This window comes from Silurus meridionalis, chromosome 27 (assembly GCF_014805685.1).
Source record: "Silurus meridionalis isolate SWU-2019-XX chromosome 27, ASM1480568v1, whole genome shotgun sequence".
NCBI lineage: Eukaryota > Metazoa > Chordata > Actinopteri > Siluriformes > Siluridae > Silurus > Silurus meridionalis.
The window spans coordinates 10,439,706-10,452,962 of NC_060910.1; the positions used below are offsets into that span (position 1 = coordinate 10,439,706).

Here is a 13,257-nt window from a genome sequence, read left to right on the forward strand (position 1 = left end):
ATATGTTAAATAGGATAAATATTATAATTCAAACATGATGGTATTATATTAGGTAGCTGTCAGATTTAACATTCATTTTTTAGGTTTTAATGAGGGATATATGAGGTGATGTGCAACTCATATGCACGATTAATTTTATCTGGCTGAATCCATAAACAGTCAAATTAAATTATGTTTATAACCATTAAAAGGAATAATGTTTTACCTTGTAGGATGTAATAGGATCTTAAGTAGTTAAGTAACTAGTGCCCAAACCATTGAGTTATGTCTAATCATTTAAGAGTAGAAACTGCACTGCACATGTTCGTTTTACAAGATTACCCAGATTTCTCCCAGAGGTTGGTTTAAAATGGTGTTTAGAGACTGCATTACACAATAGAATTTTGTAAGGAATAGGTTTTGGGGGAAAAATATGTCAATTTATTGAATTGCTTACATATTTTAAAGGGTATTGAATGGCCAAGCTCTCAAACTAGGCATCTAATTGTTTTTTCAGGTAGTTTGTATAATGTTGAATTGAAAAAAAAAGTAAAACATTTGTCCAAACTGGTGTGTTAACAGATTTGTTTAGACATTGGAGTGATTCAAGGTCAAGCTTTTTTTCATTGATTATACAGGGTTTTGTTTTCTATGCGAAACAGCGTTTTGTGTTATTCTTGAAATAGGAACGAGCAAAGTGAATATTCTCAGTAATAACAAGTTTCACTATCCACGCAGGATTATAGTTACATAGTGGAATAAAGACAGTCTGGAGGCCAAAATGTCTGCAAAGGTTGGCTCTTTTCCATTTTTTTCTAAATGTAACTTTTATAAATTGGTAATCACAATTGCCATCGACACAGTGGCCGAACAGACCATATGACCTAAAGTGAATTACCAATGTTGGTTACATCAGAGGCTCCTTGCTGTGGTCATTGTGGCCTGATAGGCTTGAGTGAAGGGTCTTTTGTCAAGGAGATATTCTCGCACTGTTTCTTGTTTTGCTTTTAAAGTCAGTGTCTGAGCTGTAGAGTGTTATGAGTGAAGTTTTTTTGTCAGGGTCATGTTTTGAAATGATGAAAGGGCCATTTTGTCCATTTGTCACGTCTCCTTAAGGTTTCTAAGAACTGTCAAAACTGTCAGTGAGCTTATATTTCCCCCATGTCAAAGTGTTCATAGAATCCATCTGCTTATTCAGGATCTGATTACAAGCAAGGACATTTAGTCAGGATTACGTCTATGCCTATACAGTATAGTTGCCTAAGTATAATATAGTGTTGAAATATTCTCTACTATTAGAAATAAAATGATGTGAAAAGCCAATATAGAAACACTATATACAGTGCCTTGCGAAAGTATTCGGCCCCCTTGAACTTTGCGACCTTTTTCCACATTTCAGGCTTCAAACATAAAGATATGAAACTGTAATTTTTTGTGAAGAATCAACAACAAGTGGGACACAATCATGAAGTGGAACGAAATTTATTGGATATTTCAAACTTTTTTAACAAATAAAAAACTGAAAAATTGGGCGTGCAAAATTATTCAGCCCCTTTACTTTCAGTGCAGCAAACTCTCTCCAGAAGTTCAGCAAAGATCTCTGAATGATCCAATGTTGACCTAAATGACTAATGATGATAAATAGAATCCACCTGTGTGTAATCAAGTCTCCGTATAAATGCACCTGCACTGTGATAGTCTCAGAAGTCCGTTTAAAGCGCAGAGAGCATCATGAAGAACAAGGAACACATTAGGCAGGTCCGAGATACTGTTGTGGAGAAGTTTAAAGCCGGATTTGGATACAAAAAGATTTTCAGTTTTTTATTTGTTAAAAAAAGTTTGAAATATCCAATAAATTTCGTTCCACTTTATGATTGTGTCCCACTTGTTGTTGATTCTTCACAAAAAATTACAGTTTTATATCTTTATGTTTGAAGCCTGAAATGTGGCAAAAGGTCGCAAAGTTCAAGGGGGGCGAATACTTTCGCAAGGCACTGTATCACCACATCACTTAAACACACCACATAATCATATCTTAAACTGGTTTCATGACTAGTAAACACTTTGTTTTTGGATCATAAATGATCTCAACATGGACCACAATCTAAAAGGAATGCTTACAACTTCTTGTGGTGTCCATGCTATGAGAAATTGAGGTTGTTTTCAGAGACAAGGGAGACCCTGTATTAGTGTAACGTTTAAAATCAATCATTGACTGTATGATCCGCTGTGGCGACCCGTAATGGGAGAAGCTAAAAGATGATGATTGATGGTATGAATGACACTATTTGCTCTGGGTCAGATAATAAAATTAACATCCTCCTAAAATATACCAGATAATGAGCTTGCATATAAGACAGAAAGTATTCAGAATACAGAATTGAAACTTGTAGAAAGCATTTTAAGCATATCACATTTATTGGTGCATATAAGTTTTACAAAATCCAAAATTTTTGAATGAACATCATAGCAGCAGGTAGATTTTAATAACTTTTCTGACTTTTTTCTTAACTTTTCTTTCCAATTTATTACACATAAACTGTTTTGCGCTCTCTTTTTTTTAGAGGGGTTATGCTCATTAATAGATGTTCCTTTATAAAAAAAAAAAAGCAGGTGGTCGTTACTTTACACATAATTGGGGGGTGCATGTTTAAACACGAAGATGCTATTGAAGTCGATTGTGTCCATTGTCAGCTGCTAGGATTAACTTGTGTACAAAATCTCCTACATGGCAAATTGTCAGACATTTGATTATGACATTCAGACTTTTCTTAGACAGGCACAAATGTTGCGGGTTAATCACATTCCTTTCCTGTTTGAATAGATAGGGTTAAGCTGTTAAATGATGTGTAAGCTCTATGTTCTGAACTTAATGCTTGCAGGATGATTGCCTTTATTGCAGTTTTCACTTGTGCATTACCTGTAGTTAGAAATGCATTTACCTGCTTCGGTGCCTCGGTGTTTGTGAAGAGAAGTATGCTGGTTTGTGAAAAGTAAAATGCAATTGATATGCAACCAATCTGTCATCTTACTGAGCTTTAAAAATGTATAGATTTATAAAAAATGGACTGGTTCTTTGAAATGCCCCAAAATGGCTTAACCTAAGCATTATGGAAATGGTAGTGTGCCACCAGAGCCACTGCTAAGAAGCCCTTCAACTGCCCGGCTTTTCAGCTCGTCTTTGAATAGATTGCCCCTGGGAAGCGTGAGGAGCGCCTTGCTTGACGAGGCCTGCCGTAATTGAATGTTTTGATAGCTCTTTATGATGGTGCTTGCTGAAAATACGAGGGGGTGAGACAGAAACTGCAGTCATGCAAGGAATCCAATTGTTTCTTAAGCTTTAAATTTGGAGCTTTCTCCCCCCCCCACCCCACCCCTGATTCTTGCCACTTCTGAATTTTTTGAATGGAGTGGAAAAGAAAGTCAAAGATAGAATTAACCGACCAGAAGCCTGCATTTAGGTTCACCAGAGAATGGAATGTAGCTGGGCGTAAATCGAGTTGGTACATTTCAAGGCTCGGGTTTTGGGCAGGAACAGGCAGGCCCGAAAGAAAAGCTTCTCGAAAAAAGTCAAAGTGTTCAGAGAAACTTAACCTAAATATTAATGTTGTTTGGCAGGAAGTGTTCAGTCGAAGACTTTAATGCTATACCTGGTAATTTGCAGTCATGTAATAATAATAATTTGACAATATTAAATATCGTGTGTACTTATATTAGTTTATGTAAGCAAAAATGTAGCTTTGTCTTATGCACTCAAATACATTCTTTGCAAGAAATCAAGCTTCTGTGACTTTTTAGAGCATACAGCGTTTTTTATGCTTATGTAATTACATGTTTGTAATGCTTTGGGAAGGATGCCTTTTGTCTTTGCTTAAAATTCAAGTGTGGGCAAGGGAGGATGTTTAAAAGCAGACATACTTATATTTGATGGAAACTGGGCTCTTCTGTATTTAGGCCAAAAGGCACCAGTGTCCTTAGGTTTCAGTTGTAGCTGCTTGCTACGCCCAGTCAGCCTGCTCATATTACCCCTGTACCGTCAGCTCTCTAACTGTATGTGCTACGCTGCTGAACTTACACTCGATGTCCCTTTGGGTGTTCCAGTGTTCAAGAGCTGTACAGTAATACTTAAGAATGAAAGGACTTTAGTCTTTTTTTAATTCCTCTGGTTGCCTACTTCCAAAGGAATTCTGCTCCTACTGGCAATTATCTGAAGTGTTAATGTAATGAGAAAAAAAAATATATATATATATATATATATATGTGTGTGTGTGTGTGTGTGTGTGTGTGTAATTGTGTGGGATGTCTCTAAATGCTGTAGCATTGAAGTGTAACATTTTAGGAACTAAGGGGCCCAAACCTGTTCCAGTACAGCATGACAGTGTATTTCTGCACAAAGCAAGGTCCACAGAGATATGGTTTAAAATGGTTTAAGTGGAAATAAATTGAGTGCCGTGATCAAAGTCACAAGTTCAGTTTCACTGAACACCTTTGGGATGTACTTGGAACAATCCTGAGTGCCAAACCACTCTTAAGCGTTTGTTGCTTAATGGGTACAAATCTACACAGTGGAAAGCATTCGCAAAATAAGGGTGGAGTTTGTTACAACAGCACAGTGGAATAAATCTGCAATGATACAGGATGTGTGTTAGTTGGGTAAATACAAGCTTTTGTTCCTTTAGTGTAGTATAATAGTATAATATATAATCGTTCTCATAGTGACGTATGATTCAAGCATCATACTTTAAGCATCATAGCATGGAACCTGCCTGATCTTCCTGACACACCAGTGTAGTTTAGGTCCTCACATTAAACAAATCTGTGACTCGCATGAACTTCAACATAAGGTTTTTTTTTTATTTTTTTTTTATGAAGTTGAGACAACAGTTTTGTTTTAGATGTCTAAATCACTTTATTTATTTATTTGTTTATTTATTTATTTATTTATTTATTTATTTATTTATTTTACTGTTGGTGATTTTGTTCTTTCCACTTCTAGACTTTACACCATATGTTGCTTTGTGGACAAATGTGTTGTATACTATCCAGATGTCTTCAAAGTAGTCTGCCAGTAAACTTCATACAGTCAAAGGCTTTGAATCCATGCTGAATGTTACAAACTGTACTCTCAATTGACATATTTCTAGCTTTACTGTCTGAAACTGCCCCTGTTTAGTGCTGTAATCTCCAGATGTTGTGGCCGCCCTTCTAATTTGTTGGCATACCTAGCAATCATTGCGTGCCTCTTTTAAACACAGCTGCAAGACGCTGTGAAATGCCCTATCTCATAGTGTTGATTGGCATGTAGGAGCAGAAGGTAGCCTTAAAATCTATTTATTTGGGGAACTTCCGATTGCAAGTAGTCCTAATGAAAGTTCTGAGAAATCTTTTATGACTCTCATGTCCTCAATGTGGTCTTGAGCAGGAGCTTGCAAATGGAACAACAGTTAAGTGTTCTCTGGTCCAGGAGCCAGGGTGGCATTCTTTTATCCTATATCAATCATAGTGATGCCAGCCAGTTGTAGGTATATGTAGAATAAAGCAGTAAGAAAATTACCTGCGTCAAATGTATTGGATTTTATTATCCAAAGAATGCATAGAATTGCAAAACTGTGGTAAGGTCTACTGTCCTAGTTTTTCTTGCCAAAACCTACATTAGGCCTCTCATGTTTCTGTTTTTACAAATAAGCCCAGGTTTGCTGTGGTAACAGAGGATCCATGCTGATGATGCCTCCTGGTGGGGTGTTTATCCCTCCCTTTCTGTTCAAAGAAAGGACATTAATATATGTTTACTGAAAGATCATATCCTCCTGTGTGTGCTTGTTCAGAGTAATGCTCAGGGCTATGTTCCTGAATTGAGCCTAGTTTGTTTATTGAAATTAGTGTGCGACGTGACATTCTCAGCTGGACTGACGAAAACGTGCTCTGCAGGGTTTTTATTCCTTTTCTTGCTAACCATTTACTGTTTCCAAAACTATTTTGACAGGCATACTGACGTGTTGTTGATGGTGATGATAGTTTAACAGCTGATTCAACATGACTGGAGTCCACATTTTATCGTGTGTTATTTCCTAGGGGTGTTATTCAAATCTCTGCTCCCATGAGCTTGGCTTAGTTATGTAAATGATGGGTATGGAATTCGCACTCTCTCGAGCCTTTCTTGTCTAATGAAACATCGAAAAAAATCTCTGAACCAAATTTATAAATTAAATTTCAATCATTCTTTTGGCTGCTTTTATGCTTCTTTCTGTACTGATTCTGGGACCTGGAAAGGTTTTAATGTCAGTTGCTTCAGCTGAGTTGGTTCTTGTGAACCATGCTTGGAAATGATCCTTGGTGTTTGGTTTCAGGACCTTGGGATGATTGCTTAATTAAAAATGGCAAAATGATCTGCTCTCTAACTGTAAGATGAAAACCTGCCTTAATACAAACAAAAAAAAAAAAATTACAGACAAATATTATGGGTGAATTAAGCACTTTGGAACACAATTATTAATGCAATACAGGCCTTTTGAAAACTAAAACTGTCTCTCTTTTCAGATTTAGTTTCTTACATTTGTTGCAGCAAACACTGTAGTTTCTAAGTAGGATTATGTCAGCAAAGAAACATGATTCTGATGGCATTAAACCAAGTTACCTCACTCTATTTTCTTATTAATCACTTTTATTATCTCTGTAACTGGTTTCTGACCAGATAAAGGAATGAAACGGTGAATAATTTGCAGGGGACTTGGCAGGAACAGAGAATAACCTCAACCCTATAAATAAGGCTAATTAACTCATGCACAACTAGCTTTATTTACGTCAGACCCTTGTATGTTCTCTGATCTTTTTGCAGTGAACACCAGAGAAAATGCTGAACGCAGTTTACTTTAAAATGCTTCACAGGAATTCTGATGAAAACTGCTCGGTGTTACGCTTTCAGTGGACATTGTTTGTGCTAATTTGATCAGCGCTCATTGATTCGTTAAGCCCTGCATGCTGTTACTGAACTCATTCCCATGCATGGAATTTGGATGTGAAGGTCATACACTTTGCCATGTTTTGTAAGAATAGACCACTCCAGGTGCCTTTTACTTAATGAATGCATCTTAAGTGTGAAATAACAAGAACATCTGACTTTTCTGTTTTAGATCTAAAGGAGAAGTGAATTCAGTTTAATGGGCCCCTAGTCTCACAAGCCTAACTTTTACTAGAGAGCATTTTTTTTATTTTACACACACACACACACATACACACACACACACACACACACACACACACACACACACATAAATTGTCTTTTACCATGAGCATCAGCAACACGCACGTGTGACAATTTGGAAAAGGTAATTTGGGACCGACACTTTTTTAAAAGTAGTGTGGGTAAATTTAGTTTATTTACCCAGTACTATAGTCCCTGGCAATCTTCAAGCGACAGTTGAAGACCTGCCTCTTCCTGAAACACTTAACCTAATACTTTCCAAGTTTGCTTTGGGGAAAAAAACTCAAGGGTTATAGGCTGTTTTATCTTAAGTTTGTAATCTAGTGTACCGGTGTAGATTAATTATTGCTAGAGACTCAAAGCACTTTCGTACATCGCTCTGGACAAGGGCATCTGCTAAATGGCACAAAAGTAAATGTATTATAGAGGCATCTGTGGATATTTTTGTAATTATTTTTCTTTTGACACATTCATTTGTAATACATAATAAGGCAGGAATGTCAGGAAAAAAGTAATGAACAACCCACAACAGGGTGTTAGAAGAAAATTAGCAAGGCAAGGGCCATTACATTTCTGGGTAAAAAAATTGGGTTGTGAGCTGGCATTTATGGTACAGGTTTTTCTTTTCCCACTTGTCAACGTCTGTGTTTCTGCTGAAATTTCTCCTGTGGGAACATCAGAACTCTCAGGTCTCATGTAATTGCAGGGCTAGATGGGAAGTAACGTTTCCACTTTGATGTATGAAAGCTGACCACGTAGTCACGAGGTCATTGCTGGAATCCATTGCTACCGTATTACCATTGTACATCCTGATTAAAGCGGCGTTCCTCAAGGCCTGTTTACTGTCGTACAATAACAATAATAAAACTTTTTTGTCAGTCAGGACACAAGTGGCATACCCTCATATCCTCCAGACACTTTCTGAGATTAAGACTGATGCACAAATTACTATGAAGCAAAGGACTGATGGAGTTAATAATATCGAAAATATTGTTTCTGTGAAGGCTTTGGCCATTTGTCAGGCAAATTGGGATGATATTGTTGTACTACAAAGGGCACGGCAAATATCAGGAAATGAATAATGAAAGCAAACTATTCACAGTCCTCAGCCCACGCAGCCATAGCTTTGGCAACAATATGTGAATTTTGGTATTTGCCATTTATCTTCCAATAAATAATACTAATAAATAGTTCTGGACGTTGCATGTAATAGAAAAGGCATTAGTCTTGTCACTGCAATTGTTCACCCACATCTAAGTATTCTTTTATTCTCTCTTTCTCTGTGGTCTTTGACTGCTGCTTTTTTTTTTTTTTTTTTTAGTTTTTGTAGTATCCAAAAGCAGAATCTGTCAGCATACATTTAATGATCATGTCCTGTCTGAATACAAACTAATATCCCATAATCCCTTTGCATGGATGGTAAAATGTTTAGTAGCATAGATTTCCTACTCTTGGGCATGTCAAAATATTACAAATGACTGGAAAAATGTATCTGAAAAAACTGCTTGTTTTTATCAGTGCAAATTTCAAGTTTGAATGCAAATAACTTTTTACATAGTCTATAAAGATTCCTGTAGCAAAGAAAGCACAATGTTTCAAGGTTTCTAACTTTTAACTAATTTTTATTTTATTATTTTATTTTTTTAGGCAAACTTTGGCTATCTGTCCATGAAGAATTTCTTCCAGACCACACGAAATACTTTTAAGAAGTTTGGTTTTTGAAAGTGGAGGCCGCACATCTTAACAACAGGTCATTCTCTTTTACTTTTTAAGTCCTTACATACTTTTGTAGAACAGATTGTCCTGGTTACTCTTCTTGTTCAACTTTGTTGTACTGTACTTTGCACCGAGTTGGATTTAACTGGCCAAAGTAAGTTGGATGAAACAATTTACCCTACGCTTACCATACTCTTTAAACACTGTGAGCCCCCCCCACAACCACACACATGTTTTTAAGTTGGAGTGTCAGCTTGTGGTTTCACCGTCCTTCATCTGTTGCTTAAGCACATTTTCTTAGACAGAGCTCCATTGTCAAAGTGCTAGCCTTGTGAATGGATGTCCGGATGCTTTTGACACACTGTCAGCCACAGGACTCAGCACACATCATGGTGTAACTACACACTGCAATGCACCTATAATAGAGCCTGATATGCTGTAGCATGCATAATAAAGTCTTAAAGCAGCTAAGCTATTTAATATTTATATGCACTACCGCTTAAAAAAAAATAATAAAAATTAGTATTTAAAATACACCATTTATGTGTACATGCAGGTAGTTATTACTAAATCTTTTTCCCAGTGTTTCAGACTTCTGGGAATCATATTATGACCTTCATTTTCTATTTGGGTAAAGGATGCATGAGAACTAGATACATGTAATAATGGTCATGTTGTATCAAATTGTTTTTATTTGTTTGTTTGTTTTGTTGAATGTTAAACATGTAGAAACCTGCAGACTTTTAAGTGACTCAGAGCAAATATGTACCCTATTTTTTGCTTCCATGCTGAACACTGGCATCGACATTGTCCAGCAAACTATTCCATGCAAAAGTGCACATGAAGGCGGTAATATGATTCTATCTAAGGCTGGGCTTTTATTAGGCTTGAGCTGATTGACATTGGCATCAGGAATACTGTAGATTCGATCTCTCTTTAATAATAAATTTGACGATTTAAATGGTTCAGGAACTGAGAACAAATCTCCCTTTGCACCACTAATCAGCCTATAATTTGTATATAAATAGGCACATGCTAGACATAGCATGTGAAAAATGCTTTGTGACTCTTAAGTGGTAACCAGTGTAACAATAGCACTGTAGATAGCGCATGTAAAGCACATCAGAACTTTTGTTTTTGTTTTTCCCCCATTTCTTTTTATTTGTCATTTTAGCAAAATGTGACTAAGTAATATAAGGTGACTATAACGATCCTATTTAATAATAAACAAGACATAAGAAGTATGGTCACAAATATAATCTGTGGCGGTAATTAAGAATAAAACTCTGACAGATGACCATGTGCATGCCTTGAGGCACATGCAGGATTTTGGGGTTGAGCTGGTTTGGTGCCCTGTCTTGCTTTGTTGTCTGCAGAAGTTGTGCCGGTGTTTTTGTCGACCTGACATGTTTAATGACACCATCTGTGAAGTAATGGGACAAAGCTATTGATTGCTTATCCTGTGTGGGCTGTACTATCTTGCCATAGTGCTGTATTAAGAATCAAGTGTTTGTGTATACCCAAGACAAAACATGTAAAGTGGTGGACAATGGTACATTTTGCATACAAGTCACAAGCCTGATTTCTGATTTCTGTACTTTGTGTTAATAGCAATATTAAAAGAATGAAAAGTAAAAAATTACCTATAAGTTTAACTTTGGTCATTTACAACCACTGTCAAATCACTGGTAAAGTCACTAGCTGTGCCATTCAATCTACACCGGCTACAAGAGATGTGTGCGAGTGCATGAGATTAAACACAGTGATGTTCGAGACCACACACAAATTTTTAATATGTACTATCTCCCAATGTAGGGAAATGTTGTGGTCTGTGAAACTTGCATCCTTATCAAGAGTTTTAAGTTTGGACTATTTTAGGAAATCTTTAACTGTTTCCAAACAGTGCAGTATTTTGACAGATACTTTTCTCATAGAAATGTAAATGCATTTGACTCTTCACACTTTTTGTGTTTGAATTGCATTGCAGATTCTTGGTTCTCACTGAAACATGAATATTTTGAAAATTATATGTGTCGGCTGGACAGCGTTATAATTGTTATAATTTCTTAAGAAACAGCGACTCTTTCTTTCTTTAGGTCTTTTGAACCCCCACCCCCTGTCCTCTTAATGCTACTCCTTTTTTGGGGCTTCTCTAGCATATGATTATTTATAAGCCAAGGGACTGTTTATTCCCCCCCATGTCAGTTGGTCCTCAGCATCACCACAAAGCAACCATCAATAAGGCAAGTCCACATCATTCCTCCTGATATTAATCTGAATTGCAAAGAATGTATTTAATCATCCCTGACCATGATGTCACCTCACGTTATCCCTCTGGGCTATCTGCGCCAGTGCAAACAAAAGGCTAACTATGTCAGGGGGAAGCAGTGGGACGAACAGCTGCTCTGCTCACTGCTCAGCACAGATGGAGAGGCATAAACAGTAGATCAGAGTGTTGAATATGGATTCCAAGCGAACACAATAGGACCAGCCACACGGCAATGAGCCGAATCATGATTATGCAAAAGTTTGCCTGGTGGAGTCCTGTGTCACAATGATTGTGTAATGAGTGTGTGTTTTCCAGCTGAGTTTCTGAAGGTCATTATTCTTCTTGTCAGTTGCTTTTTGAATTTACATCTGCAAAGTGAAATCGGAAATGGCCATTGAAAGCAAGTTTGAAGACCTGTCTACAGGTGATTTGTCATTAATGTTTAGGGGATGTACTTGTTTGTATGAGGAGCATGGGAGGTCCTTCTTTATTAGACAGAAAGAAGCAATTGGCTCGCCAGTTCTTTAGTTTAGTCATTTAGCTGCACCAGTGGTTTTGTGCAGTGTCTTTTGATGCTTGTCCAGCTCAAGTGTCCTGCTTGGATGTATCCTATTTGCCTTTTAAACCCGGCAAGATGAGGTTGGTAGAAATTTATTCCACTATAATGTGGACCTAATGTAACATAGACCTGGTTACTAAACCAATGCTAATTAGCATTTAGTTTTGCAGAATTTACATTTTTACCGAATTATAATAATTGCAAAATGTGCTTTTTACTTATATGCAAGTTCAGACTTTGTTACTTTGCATTTGGATGCCAAGAATATTTAAAGTCATCACCCCAGCTATTTAGTTTAAAATTAGTTCTTAAAAGGCTGCTTTGGAATAAATTGGCCTTCCGGTTCATTGAAAGTTAACCATCCATCTCCATTGGTCTCCGGGTCGGTGTAACTGGACACTTCATAGGTCAAACAAGCATACTGACAGGTTGCTGACTACAACTGTTTGAAGTCGAGAGTGAGCAAAGCCCTCTGTTGTTCCTTGAATTAACTACAGCTTTCAGTTGGAGCTTGGGAGGAAAGAGAGGAAGGCAAGAGCTGCTGAAGGTCACCCAATTCATTAAGCAGCAAAATTCCTGTGTGCTGTGCAAATATTTGCTATTGTGTTTCAAATGTTAGAAAGTACAAGCTGACCTTCTGAATCAAACTGAATTTTTAGATTGAATCACATTTTACTCTGATCATTGGGCATATTTTTATGAAAGGAGATTATGGTTCTCTTGTTCCTTCGATTTATTTCAGTGCTCTGAAGTAGGGAAGACCAGCCAAGGGCCCCTCAGTCTGCCTGGCTCCACTGGAGAGCTAAATAAATAACTGGCTCCAGTCTGTCTTTGGTCAAATGGATACAGGGGAGCTGATAACAAAAAGAGGGGGGACAAAAGTTAGAAAAGGGCATGAGCAGCCACCAGTGTCCAGAAACTAGACCAAGTGTAAGCCTTAGAGACCAGATCTGTGCGATTAGTAAAGGAAAACCTGCACTGAGGAAAAGTTTAACTTGTCACGATGTCTGTGCATGTGGCGGACAGAGAGGGCGTGACCGATTTAGACACCTCCCAGCCCCTGCAATTGTCTCTTGGGTATGCAAGGGGGGGCAAGCCATTGTTGAATGACACTGTGAGTTTGGCCAGAGCTCATCTGAGCCTCACTGCATGCGGTTTCTCTGCTAGCCATAAAGAAGCAACATCTTTCAGGCACATTTTGTAAACAAAATGTTTATTTTAGTTTAGTTGAAATGGATTCATTATTTTGTTTTTATTTGGATGTCTTGGTCATCTTTTATTCATGCAGATACTATGGACTGTGCTGGGGAATCTAGGGCAAAACAGGTCTGAGGTCTTTTTTTGTGAATTAAATGCCTGTGTACTGTATAGACTGTATTCTTTAATAGAATGAACCTGTTTTGGATTACATTACAGTTAATAAGGTGATGGTACCTTAAACACAAACAGGTGATTTTCTTTGTTTTTAAAAGTCGTCAATAGATGGCAGTGTTGCCTGAATATAATCAGGCAAACATGCAGAAGTAGGCAGCA

General features: G+C 37.4%; 1 protein-coding gene across 2 annotated transcripts in view; it reads left to right on the plus strand.

Moving 5' to 3' along the window:
- The window catches only part of kank1a (KN motif and ankyrin repeat domains 1a), a 42,653-nt gene that overhangs the window by 4,074 nt on the left and 25,322 nt on the right, over positions 1 to 13,257 (plus strand). Inside the window, exon 2 of one of the 2 annotated variants that reach the window (XM_046841718.1) lies at positions 8,828 to 8,930. The exons of the other annotated variant lie outside the window; for it this stretch is intronic. The gene's annotated coding sequence lies outside the window, so the exon portion shown is untranslated. The remainder of the gene's footprint in view (positions 1 to 8,827; positions 8,931 to 13,257) is intronic. 2 annotated transcript variants of the gene reach the window in all.